At 41.3% G+C, this 12,701-nt stretch overlaps 1 long non-coding RNA gene across 1 annotated transcript; it reads right to left on the reverse strand.

Moving 5' to 3' along the window:
- Positions 1-3,391: 3,391 nt before the first annotated feature.
- LOC131807953 (uncharacterized) lies at positions 3,392-12,182 on the reverse strand. The gene is made up of 3 exons (XR_009344624.1): positions 12,112-12,182; positions 9,959-10,020; positions 3,392-4,454 (listed from the first exon to the last, which is right to left on the reverse strand). It is a non-coding gene; the product is annotated as an uncharacterized LOC131807953 (long non-coding RNA).
- Between the last annotated feature and the right edge of the window lie 519 nt (positions 12,183-12,701).

Below are 12,701 nucleotides of genomic sequence, written 5' to 3' on the forward strand. Positions count from 1 at the left end.
ACAAGTATACATATTCCAATATTATGCAACCAGTTATGTGGAAGTCAAAAATACTCACTGAAATTTAAACTGAATTCACTGACTCTAGCCCTGACTCCAGATGAGTTTGGAAAAAAATACATTTTCTACCCATGTAAAAAATGATAGAAACTTCTAATATAACTCCCTCCCCTGAAGAATTCTAATTGTGAAACTGTAAAATTCAAGTGATTAATATGTCGTATGGAGAGGGTAAGATGTACAGAATTCAAATTCCTGAATCTTCAACCAGCCCCAAAAGGCAAAGACCATGTCCATCTTAAGTCTTATTCAGGACCGAATTCCCATTACTCATAACAGTATCTAGCACTGTCAATAAATAAATATTTGCTGACTGGCTGATGGCAGTGTCAGAAATATCCTGGTAACACTCACTAAACATGACAAGATGCCCATTCCTAGCACTTACAAACCTCAGGGTATATATAAAGGCAATCTTTATATGTCAAGTTTCCACTTTGTGACAATAGTCTTTGGAGTCAATGTGGTTTTGTGTGTGTGTGTGTGTGTGTGTGTGTGCATGCACGCTTATCCTTCAGTTAGGCTTTTAGGATTTATTAAAGCCCAGTCCTTCTCTTCAAGATGTTCATCATGCACCAGGTGAGAAAGACAACCCCAACAACAATACAGTGTCATAGCACAGTGCCACAGTATGAGGAGCAATGAAGTCTAACAGAAGCACTGGAAGCATAGTGTTCTCCTCGTGCTTCCTAAGGATGTAGAACTAGAACTGGGCTGAAAACGGAGGCCCAGCTCCCACTGAACTTGCCAATCAGAAGTCACAGGAAGTTTTATAAGCACTTTCAGAAACGGGGTTAAGAAGATGCCAGGAGCAGAAGGCTGAAAAGGGAAAAGAGAACACTTGTGAGTTATAAATAGACTTGTTTTTAGAAACCACTGTTGAGCAGGAAGGAATTTAGAGAGACTGGGTATTTACCTGAGGAAGATGTATGGACACTCAAATTGAAGACGCAAGAAAGAGAGAGAAAAAAAAGAAAGAAAGAAAGAAAGAAAGAAAGAAAGAAAGAAAGAACATACTTGATGGGACCAGGATCTAGGATGCAGGATACAGTCTCCAGGAATTAATTTTAAAAGGAGTTGCTATATCTTCTTCTAAACCAATGGGGAAGGAAAAAGAAATGACGAAGACACAAAGAAACTGGGAACCCAGTGGAAAAGGGAGTGGGAGCACTGCTACTTAATAATTATAATAATAATAGCTGCAACTGAGAATGTACTGTGTTCTGAACTTTTTGAACACATCATGTCATTGAGTTCTCCTGACAAATCCTATGAAGTTAGTAAGGTTTTAAAACAAACAAACAAACAAACAAACAAAAAAAAAACATTTAGAAGGACTAGGTCAAGGGTCAAAGTCACAAAGATGGTAACTGTTGAAGCCAAATTTAGTGAAGTCCAGAGTCCATTATTCTTCCAGCATATCAGACCAACATCCATGACCTTGCTTTTCTTTATGAAAGTAACAGGCAAATTGCCCACTAAAAGAAAGGACTAAGGGGACGCCTGGGTGGCTCGGTTGGTTAGGCAGCTGCCTTCAGCTCGGGTCATAATCCTGGCGTCCTGGTATCAAGTCCCACATCAGGCTCCTTGCTCAGCGGGGAGCCTGCTTCTCCCTCTGCCTGCCACTCTGTCTGCCTGTGCTCACTCTTTCTGATAAATAAATAATAAAATCTTAAAAAAAAAGAAAGAAAGAAAGAAAGAAAGGACTAAAGACAGAATTGGTAGTTAAACAAATAATAAAATATCAGAAAAAATGCAGAGGTGGACCTGCCATTAACAAATTATTTTTGGCAGCTTTAAAAGTTCTGTTAATTTATTTTTTTTTATTTTTTTATTTTTTATAAACATATATTTTTATCCCCAGGGGTACAGGTCTGTAAATCGCCCGGTTTACACACTTCATAGCACTCACCAAAGCACATATCCTCCCCAATGTCCATAAAAAATTAAAAAAATAAATTAAATAAATAAAAGTTCTGTTAAGGTTGGAAATTGTTAATTTTACCAATCAATGAAATCACAAGATTATTTCCTCACAATTGTGGGAATGAAATCATTAAGAAACTGAAGGTATGAGATAGAATGTAGCTGAAATGACGGACTGCTGTGTTCTGGTCAGATGGGAAGAAGTGATTACAAAAGCGAGGGGAAGGACAAGTAGAGAGATGAAAAGAACTTGAAGAGTGAAAGGACATGAAGGCATGAGAGGGAAGAACTATAGATGGTACCCATGGTACCCCAGAAAGGAAAAGCTCAGATTGACTGGTTAAAGTGGATAAACAATTACATCACAATACAAGCCACTGAGATGAGTTGCTAAAGGACTGAAGGAGGGGAGAGATGATGGGGAAAAAAGAAGGCCAAGGAAATAAAATCACCAGCATGTTAGTACATTACCAAGATGGAGTTTCGGTAGACCTATGATAATGCAGGAAACTAGTTAGAAAAACCCCAAATCCTAAGGAAAATTGAAGAAATCACTTGAAGATCTGTAAGTATATATGAGAAAGATACATGGATGGATGGACAGACAGATGGATGGTGGATGGACACAGAATGAGTATGTACTTCAGAAAAGGAGATTTGTTGAACAAAAAAAAGTATATTAAGAATATTGTCTTAATATACCAAAACGAATGGACTAATTATGCCACCATTTATTTGTTTCACATAAGAAACATATGTTTCACTTATCTTCTTAGAGGATAATAGGTGGGGACAACACAAACTAAAATGCAGCCCACAAAAACACAACAACAAAGTACAATAATAATAGTTTTCTTTACATAGTGGTAGAATATGATTTTTGTGTGATTTTTATTTCTTCTTTGTACTTTCCTATACAGCCCAAATGTTCTGTAGTGAACATGTATTACTTGCAATATGAAATACTGTAATGCATTTTAAAGGAACATGTATTATATCATATTATATCACACTACAGGCATAAAAGACATTACAAATTTTTTTTAAGATTTATTTTTTATTTTAAAGAGAGAGAACAGAAGCCAGAGGGGCGGGGAGAGGAAGAGAGAATCTCAAGGAGACTCCACACGGAGTGCAGAGACCTCACAGGGGCTTTATCTCATGACCCTGAGATTACAACCTGCTGAAACCAAGAGTCAGATGCCTAACCAATTATAGTGCCCAAAGACACTACGAATTATATGCATGCTTTAAGTCTTGTTGGAAGGCCTGGAAATTTTTTTAAATTAATATATATAAGACCTGTATAAATGCATATATAAATACATATAAATCACATATGTGTATATATTAATACATACACATGCATGTATATATTGTTCTGCATATACACATATATGTAGACATATTTTTTCTTTACATGCACATGCATGTGTGTGTGTGTGTGCGTGTGTGCACGCATGCTTAGTTAAGTTGAAACATAGATGGAGAGGACACAAACCCACGTTACCCTCTAGGAAAGGAGTAATATTAACTACTGTACTATTAACACTATTATATATTAACACTACTATAAAATAACAAAAAAATTTACCCAGAATATTGAACTAATAGAACTAAGAATTGAACTAAGTCTCAGAATTTCTCTCTCAAATTCTGTGGGTGGTCAGCTTCTGTTAAGGACTAAATACATCTATATTGCCTCATGGTGTTCATGAGTAGCCAGATCCACAAACCTTCTAAACGTACCCATTCTGTTTGCCTCTCTTTTGATCCACACACTATAGGTGGACTCTTACTTTTCTCCTGTCTTTTGTAGGGAATTTTGGACTGTAACACCCATCCCACTGACTTATAGCACACTGCTTTCCAGAAAGGTCTGCTCAGGAACATGAGGGCATAAAGGATTCAGACACAGAATGAAGCCTCTCCTTATGGAAACAGTTGTGACAGATGCCACTTTGTTTGAATAACCAGGAAAAAAAAAAGGGGTGGGGGAGGAGGTCCCCTTTGGTTTGCAGGAGGGTTCCTGACAAGGTAACCTGGAAAGATTGGTCAGCCCTGCTCAGGATGCTAAGCCCCACAATGGAGAGCCCCAACTGGTTCTACTTTCACATCTTTACAGAAGAGACAGTATTGTTTCTTCCACAAAGATGCTTCTTTATGCACTAGTATCAATAAATATGCCCATCAAGGCAAGTTTTCTTAGTCAATAACTGACATCACATATATGATTTTAAACCAAAGTATATGATTTTGTATGGTAACACACTGAGGCACTGGAAACATGGAGAGAGAACCAAACACGAGCTCAAACTTTTCAGAAATTTAGGATCAACATCAAACAAAGCTCACAATATGCCACCACCCCCATTCCCTCGTAAGTTAGCCCAGAGAAAAGAAAGATGTGTAGATGTTCCCAAAACTGTTCTCACAAGGTTTCCTCGAATTGTTTCTTCCAAAGTCACCTGAAAGGAGGGGAAGATGCACAAAAACAAAGTCACAGGAGAGCTACCTTTATGGGCATTTTCTAATCTCGTGAATCCACCCTGCCACACACCCAACTTGTTCACAGATAACCTCACCAAAAAGCTTGGTTTCATTCATTTCAAACCCTACTTATTTTCTCCTGTACCATAGTTCAGTTGGACCAAAGTGTCTGCTCTTGTTACTGCCCAAACTACAACTGATGAACAAAAAGAGGGCTTGAATTTCATGAGTCTGAGATTTTCACCTTTCTTAAATGTATACTAAAGACCTCCTTAGTCAATATATTCACAGACAGTTGTAATTAATCCAGGTTTTACTTAAGCTAACAAATGACTCTCCTTCACAATAAGTAGTGCAAAGCTGATTCACGAATTTGCTAATGTCCTCCAGGTTGCTGACGGAGCCCACAGCTGCACCATTAAGGGGTTTGGTATAATAAGAAATGTATTTGGGTTCCTGGTACCAAGCTCCTAAATCCCTTTCCTGAGTGATAGGAGTATCTTTTGTCATTCCCAAGGAGACCCTCTGGAGCACACCTAAGATTATGCTAATGAGGTGATTTAGGGAGATAGCCTAAGTCCCTAGACAACCTAGACAGCCTCAGGGAGAGGCTGGTCACTGGAGACCCAGTGATAGAGGGTTGCACCCCCCTTCCCCCAGCTCCCCACCAAAAAGGGCAAGGAGGGCTGGAAATTAAAGCTCTATACAAACTCTCAAACAATCAGATTTGATTAGCTTTCAGATTAGTTGTAGCATCCACATATCTGGAGGGGGTGCACCCCAGTTCGATGGGGAAAGAACTTCTCCTTATGTACCCCTTCATCTGGCTAGTCTTCTGTATGCTTTAAAATATCCCTTCCACTGGTAAACGTAAGTAACTGTTTCTCAGAGTTTGTCTGCAAGCCTCTTTAGTGAATTCTTCCAGTGTAGGTGCCATGGGAACCTTTGATTTATAGCCAGCTGCTTAGAAGCACAGGTAACAATCCGGCCTTGTGATTGGGGTGTGAAGGGGCTGGGGGTGGGGACAGTCTCATGGGACTTAGCCCTCACCCTGGGGGATCTGATGCTGTCTCCAGGGTAGACAGTGTCAGGGCTGTAAGCACTCCGTCTGCTCAGAACTGGAGAACTGCTTGGCATGGGTGTCTCCATGCACGGGACGGGGAAATCTTGACAAACCATCAGACTCCCCTCTCTACTTTTTTTTAAGGAGGTTTTTTTTTTTTTTTTTTAAGATTTTATTTATGTATTTGACAGACAGAGATCACAAGTAGGCAGAGAGGCAGGCAGAGAGAGAGGAGGAAACAAGTTCTACGGAGCAGAGCCCAATGCGGGGCTCGATCCCAGGACCCTGAGACCATGACCTGAGCCGAAGACAGAGGTTCAACCCATTGAGCCACTCAGGTGCCCCTCTACTTTTTAAAGCAAAAGTGAAAACATCAACACTTCTAAGGGTTCCAGGGACAAAAGGGATCAGGATGCTAGGGGTGGGAGGTAGTTGCAGGGTTAAGTAAGGTGTCTAGGAGAGGTTTCGTGGAGAAAGTAAGCTCTGAAAAATGACTTGGAGATGAGGGAGTTGAGGGTATTAAGATGCAGGCCATCCTTGCGATGTATGTAGGGTAAAATCAGGGGGCATTGTGGCTGGAACACAATGATGAAGGGAAGGACAAGTAGAAGATAAAGTCAGAACCGTGTGGGCCTTTGTAATAAACTTTCAATGTACCAGCTTGGACGGACGGGTTTGGTTACCAATTTAGGAGCAGATCAAATGGAACAGAAACCTGTTACGATGCTACAGGAATCATGGAGGCAAGAGATGAAGATGGCTCAGGCTCAGACCAAGGTGTCACTGGAGATGACGGAGTTATGGCTCCATTCTAAATGCCTTTTCCAGGTAGAGCCGACAGTATTTTCTCACAGATCAGATGTGGTAAGTGAAAGACCCGCGGATCCCCTTACCCAAGAATCCAACACTGCCACTGGATGCAATCAGCAAGAGGTTCTTTATTGTTACGCAGGCGCCTGCGGGTGGTCAGCGCGCGCCTGCGGGTGGTCAGCAGCTCCTGCTAGCTGAGCACACCCAGCTGGGGTGGTGCTGGGTTTTTATAGACAGGTACAAACAAGTTTTGGGTGGGGCGCAACTGATTGGTTGACAGTTAGAACTTTTGAAAAAGGCCTTAGTGGAGTTTGCTGATTGGCTTTGGGGACCCGCGAGCCGGAAGAGAGAGGCGGGAAGGGGGAACAAGCTGATTGGTTCTGAGGGCCCACGCGCGGGAGGAGAGAGGCAGGGAGGGGGAACAAGAAGGGGGAAGGTAGGAGTGCCATCATGGCGTCTTCTATTATTTCTATAAGCCAAGCAGTTACAGAAGGGCAAAAGAGCAATTAATAAGCAATTAATAACCTAATTTACGCCTAAAAGCCAGCGGTTCACAGAAAAGCAAACAAGCGGTTAGTTATCCTATCTGTCTAAGGGAGGGGTCTTTCTAGGGGAGGGGTCTTTCAGTAAGAGAAAGAGAGAAGGCAAGAATAATTATAAGGTTTCTGACCGAAGCATTGGAAAGTTGCAGTTGATACCCACTGCGACTGGAAAAATCATGAATAGAGCGACTAGTGTGGAAGGAGGAGGAGGAGGAATCCCTTTCCGCATTTGCTGGGTTCAAGGCATCTGTAGGATATGCAAGTGTAGAGGAGAGGTCTTATGTGCAATTGGATATAAGAGTTAAATGGTTCAGAGAAAGAGGCCCAGGCTAGAGAGATTAAAATAAGGAACAGTGTGGTTTCCATTTTTTTTTTTCTTCTTCGAACCACTCTTAACAGTTTGGAAAATTTATGTCTATAATTAGTACTTCAAGACCCCAATTTCTTTATGCTAAGGTATTTGGAGAAGAAAGGGGTGGGAGGAGCAGAAGGAAGGGAGGAAGGTAGAAGATTGATTAATCATTGGGAGATTTACAAACCGAGAGTGTTTATTTCCCTAGACTCAACGTGCTTCAGATACAGGGCAAACTCCTAGGCAGTTTAAGTCAAATCCCAAAAACCCTTAATCCTATTTTCCCACAGATACACATCTTTCAATGTTTCTAAGTCATTCCCAGTAGATTTTCCATTAGAAATGGTTTATAACATTTTAACTTGAAGTTTATCAGCCTCCAACCTTTCAAATAATTAAATATTTAAATGCTCAGGAAAATCTGCGTTTGTGAAGCAAGCATTGTTTTGCAACCAAATAGTCATCCTTAATTTCTCTGCTGGTAAAGTAAGAGTTACAGGGATTGGTTTTGCTCCTGGTGCGTGAAAAACAGAATACTTTCCCCCATTTTCTGGGCTCTGGGGTGGCCCCTCCATGTCAGAAGACACCTTCCACAGGAAAATGACAAGACCAGAAAGGAAAGAGGAAGGAAAGAGAGAAGACGAAGGACCCCACCTTAATGGCATTAGGTACGTTTTCCAAGCTGACTACTGGCCCTCTGCTTTACCATCAAGGGCTCGGTGAAGGCAGAACAAGCCTAGGGGCTTCTGGGCAGGTCGGCAGCCTGCATAAGGCAGACCCAGGTCACAGGTGAGTCTCTGCGGCAGATGAGGCTCTCACCACCTGACCCGAGAGAAGCATGGAAGGCAGCCCCCTGCCCTGCACCCTCAGTACCCCTCCCTACAGGAAACCGTGGGGGTGTTTATATTTGCCAGAAGAATTCATCCAAGGGGCTGTATCTGCATCCACCTTTTCCCCTCCCCTAAGACTCTCTTCATTTACTAACAAAGGAAGAGAGAGAACTTTCTTCCCCTCAGATTTAGTTTTGCGGACTTAAATAGACGCCCAAGAGCCAAGCGTGGATTCAACGGAGCCTTGTCTCCTGGGCTGTCTTCATCTGCATTAAATTGGTCATGACCTTCCAGGTGTCTTTAAGGTTGAAGTGTTTGCTGGACCATTTCGAGCTGAGCCGCGGGTCCACGTGACCCTCCTGACATCAAGAGGCAGGCTTTTAAAAGAACAGAGGCACCTTGTCAGGGCCCCGAGGTCACTAATAGCCTGCCTTGAGCCCTCCATAGGTCATGTTCGGCTTCCTCATCCAACACAAAGGGACTGGCGAGGGAGCTGGGGAGGGGCGGGGGGATAATTATCATTCTGGTGTTTTTTTCCTCAGGCCCCGAGTTATGCTCCATGTCACTGTGTTAATGTGCCTGCAACCAGGGAGACACATAATGCTCCTCTCAGCCCTGTTTATTAGCAAGATCCATTTGCAAAAGGCCCTTCTTTTGTGCCACAATATGAATGTGCTTTGATGGCAAATAATTACGGGCAGTCCTTTTGACATGAAGATCCACAGGCTGCCCTAGTTAAGCCAGTAATTAGCCTGTCCTCCTTTTTTTTTTTTTTTATATTATTATTGAGAAACTACAAATTATCCTCATATGTGCACCGGCCATTGCTTTTTCTCGTTTCTATTCTCCCACTCTCCCCTGCTCGCTCGCTCTCGCTCCTTTCTCTCTCCCTCTCCCTCGTCTCCCTCAGCACTTTGGATAAGCGGAATGCAGCTGCACAAAAGCAAGATAAAGCTAGACCATCAAGATGATGAACAATCTGGATGAAGAGCCTTCGAGATGAACACAAAAGCAGGAGAAGTGCAGTCGATGTGGGCCTGGACAGCTGAAGGATGCTGTGGTCTAAGGATGAATAGCCCTCATTTGTGAATATACAGATTTTCCACAATGAATAAAAACTGAGTGGAGGTCACAATAAATAAACTTTTTCACCCCTTCCTCTCCAATAATAATTCAGGTTCCCGGCACCAAACAGCTGTAAATTGAAGGTTGTGCTTAGTTTTCCCAACTCTCAAAGGGGATAATTAAGCTAAGATCACATTGTTTGATATATTAGTGTAATGATGAGCTACTATATTCTACTTGTTTCGAGTTATTTTAGTTTTTCTTTCCCCTTATCTTTTTTTTTTTTCAAACTACATTTCAAATACATTTTAAATGTAAGAACAGCGGTTCTGAAACAGAGTTTGCCCTCTGTTTGGATCTACTTGAAATGTATTCATATAACATTTAATTAAAGCGGCAACATCCCCCTTTAGAAAACGTGTGGAGGTAGAAATATCTATATTATCTGACTAGTTCTGACATAATCTTGCCAAAAGGCTGACTCCTTTTCCTTATTGGTGCAAGATAATTAGACCATCATTAACCTCCTGAAGCATCACTGTCAGTATTTCTTGGTGTTATAAAATCAGGATTTGGGAAGATTTTCATAATTTTGCTTAAGATCACCAAGAAGGCAAAGATCAGTTCTGAAACACGCTCAGCTTAGAAGATTTCTGAAAACCAGAATCTGCAAGCCTACACTTTATAAAGTGTCTCAGCCCACAGGAAATGCTACCAATGGTCTCCCTCTGTTCTTCAAAACACCGGCTCCTATTGGTGAAGTCTCAGCAATAAAAAGGCCCAAACAGTTATCCAACTCTTTGCTGTTTGGTTAACTTACGTTAGGTTGTCAGTTTCTTCCAATAATTTTCGATCTGAAAACGTATTGGAAAATCAGAATATCTGTATCAAATAAAAAAGAAACAGTCCATTTTTAGAAACCTTTTTTCTCTTTTGGTGGGAGTGGTAACCATAAAATAGTCTTGACTTCAAAAGCAGCCATTTATTACCAAATGTTCGGTGGATTTTGTTGTTCATTTGATTGGTGAGTTGACTGGCCATTTTTCCTACGACCTTCTCTATTCTCCCCAGTTGGTCCCAACCCAGAATGGGTTCTACCATATCCACATTTAGGAAAATGTCCATATTTGAACCAGGTATGGAAAACTATTTACGAGCAGGAACAACCTGAGTCCACAGTGATCTCAGCCCCATGCAAGTAAAGGAACTTCTTAATGGTCCTAACCCCGGAGACCTCCAGCTCAAGGACAGCCCATCCACTGCATGACGGGGCACCACCCTTCCCCAGTCCTCTCAGAGGAACACGAGAGAAAGGGAACAGTTAAATGCACTTTGTGTGCAACAGGAAAAAGCAGAGGCAAGAGAAAAAAAGACTGGAGCAATCCAAACACAAGAGTTCAGGCCCACTTGCAGCAGGTACCAGAGAAAGAATCCTCAGACTCACAAAGTTTGTTTTTTGTTTTTTTGCTTTGCTGTAACAGTAAACCAGTCAGAGACAAAGAAAAATCAAGCTGTGGGCCTCAAACAAAGGCAATTATTGCTACCTCTATTTGCTGCCATCTTGGGGCTGTTTTTTAAAGGACCAGCAGATCCATTTGGAAAGGTTATACAGATTTAGTTTAGCTTAGTTTAGGAGTTCACCTGGGTCAAATGTGAAATAGCTTAATAAACTTTTAAGTGCTGCGAGCAGAACAGGTCTGGTACAATGTGCAGGCCCATCTAAAAATTCAGCTAATTAGCATTTCTCTCACCTTTCTCCTTAAGACTTATTAATTCTGCCTACAATTTGTTGAATGCCTGCTACATCCTTGGCACTTTCCTAGCTGTAGAACCTTACAGAGAAACAAACCACGTCACATTCCTGCTTTCACAGAACTTACATTTCCGTGGGAGGAGATGGAGAGCAAACAAATAAACAATACAACAAATAAAATACAGCATACCAGGAAGTGGTAAGTGGTACAAAGAAGAAGGGGGTCAGAGGATGTGGAGGAAGGGATGGACTTTGCACAGGATGGTCAGGGTAAAGGCCTACCTACATTGACCTGAACAAAGTAAAAGAAGGAGTCATGAAGAAGCCATGTAGCTTTTGGGGTAGAGTTTCCCAGGTTAAAATAAACCCTCAGTCAAAGGCCCTGAGGCAAAAATATATTTGGCATGTGCCCCCACCAGCAAGAAAGGGGATGGGAATGAGGTCAGAGAAGGGACAGAGGGTGAGATCATGCAGAGCATCTCACCACAAAGCTGAAAAAACCATGGTAGTCTACTGGCTCTGGACTTCGAGCTAATACGCTTCTATAATACAGTTTACCTATATGAGGTACTGAAAGGAATAATCTTAGGTGACTGGTTGACTCACTGTGGTTTCATGTTATGAAATATTAGGTGTTGATTAGCAAAAATATGGTGCAATTAAAAATGCCTATTGCAAACACAACTCTCTTCCCTCTAAAATAAAGAAAAAAAAAATAGGCAAAAGATGGGAGCAGATACTTCACCAAAGAAGATATATGGATGAAAAAAAAAACACATGAAAAGTTGCTCAACTGGGATGCCTGGGTGGCTCAGTTGGTTAAGCAGCTGCCTTCGGCTCAGGTCATGATCCCAGCGTCCTGGGATCGAGTCCCACATCGGGCTCCTTGCTCACAGGGAGCCTGCTTCTCCCTCTGACTCTGCCTGCCTCTCTGTCTGCCTGTGCTCGCTCTCGCTGACAAATAAATAAATAAAATCTTAAAAAAAAAAAAAAAAGTTGCTCAACATCATTAGTCATTAAGGAAATGCATATTAAAACTATGAGATAACACCACATAGCTCTTAGAGTTGCTTCAATTAAAAAAGGAAATGATAATACAAAATCCTGACAAAGATATGGAGCCACTGGAACTTTTAGATATTTCTGGCAGGAATGCAAAATGGTAAAACCACTCTGAAGTATAATTTGATACTTTTTTATAAAGTTCAATATACACTTACCATATGACCCAGCAATTCCTCCCTTGAGGGAATCCCACACCTCTGTCTTCACATATGGACACACACAAACCTGTGAACAAACATTGAGAGCACTTTCATTTGCAGTCACTAAAAGCCGGAAACCGAATGTCCATAATACGGTGAATGGATAAATAAATCATGGCATATTCACATTCTGGAATATTCAACAATAAAAAGGAATGATAAGAAACAATATGGATGAGATGCCAAAGTATTTTGCTAGGTGACAGGAACCAGAAAAGACACACACTGCGTGATTCTGTTTATAGGGCATTCTCAAAAGGGCAAAATTATAAGATCAGTAATCAGACCGGAGGCTCCCAAGGGCTGGTAAATCAGAGGAGATAAATTGGCTACAAAGAGGCACAAGAAAACTTTTTGTGACAATGGAAATATTCTCTCTTAATTGTAATGAAGGTTACACACTGTGTATGTTAAGATTCATAGAATAGACACCTAAAAGGGGTGAATTTTATTACATGTAAATTTTATCTCCCAAAATCCCTGCTGCAATCGTGACACATTTTCAGGTAAGTACAGTAATCTGAAGATGATAGATTTTAGACGAA

Source organism: Mustela lutreola, chromosome 9, assembly GCF_030435805.1.
Source record: "Mustela lutreola isolate mMusLut2 chromosome 9, mMusLut2.pri, whole genome shotgun sequence".
Taxonomy (NCBI): domain Eukaryota; kingdom Metazoa; phylum Chordata; class Mammalia; order Carnivora; family Mustelidae; genus Mustela; species Mustela lutreola.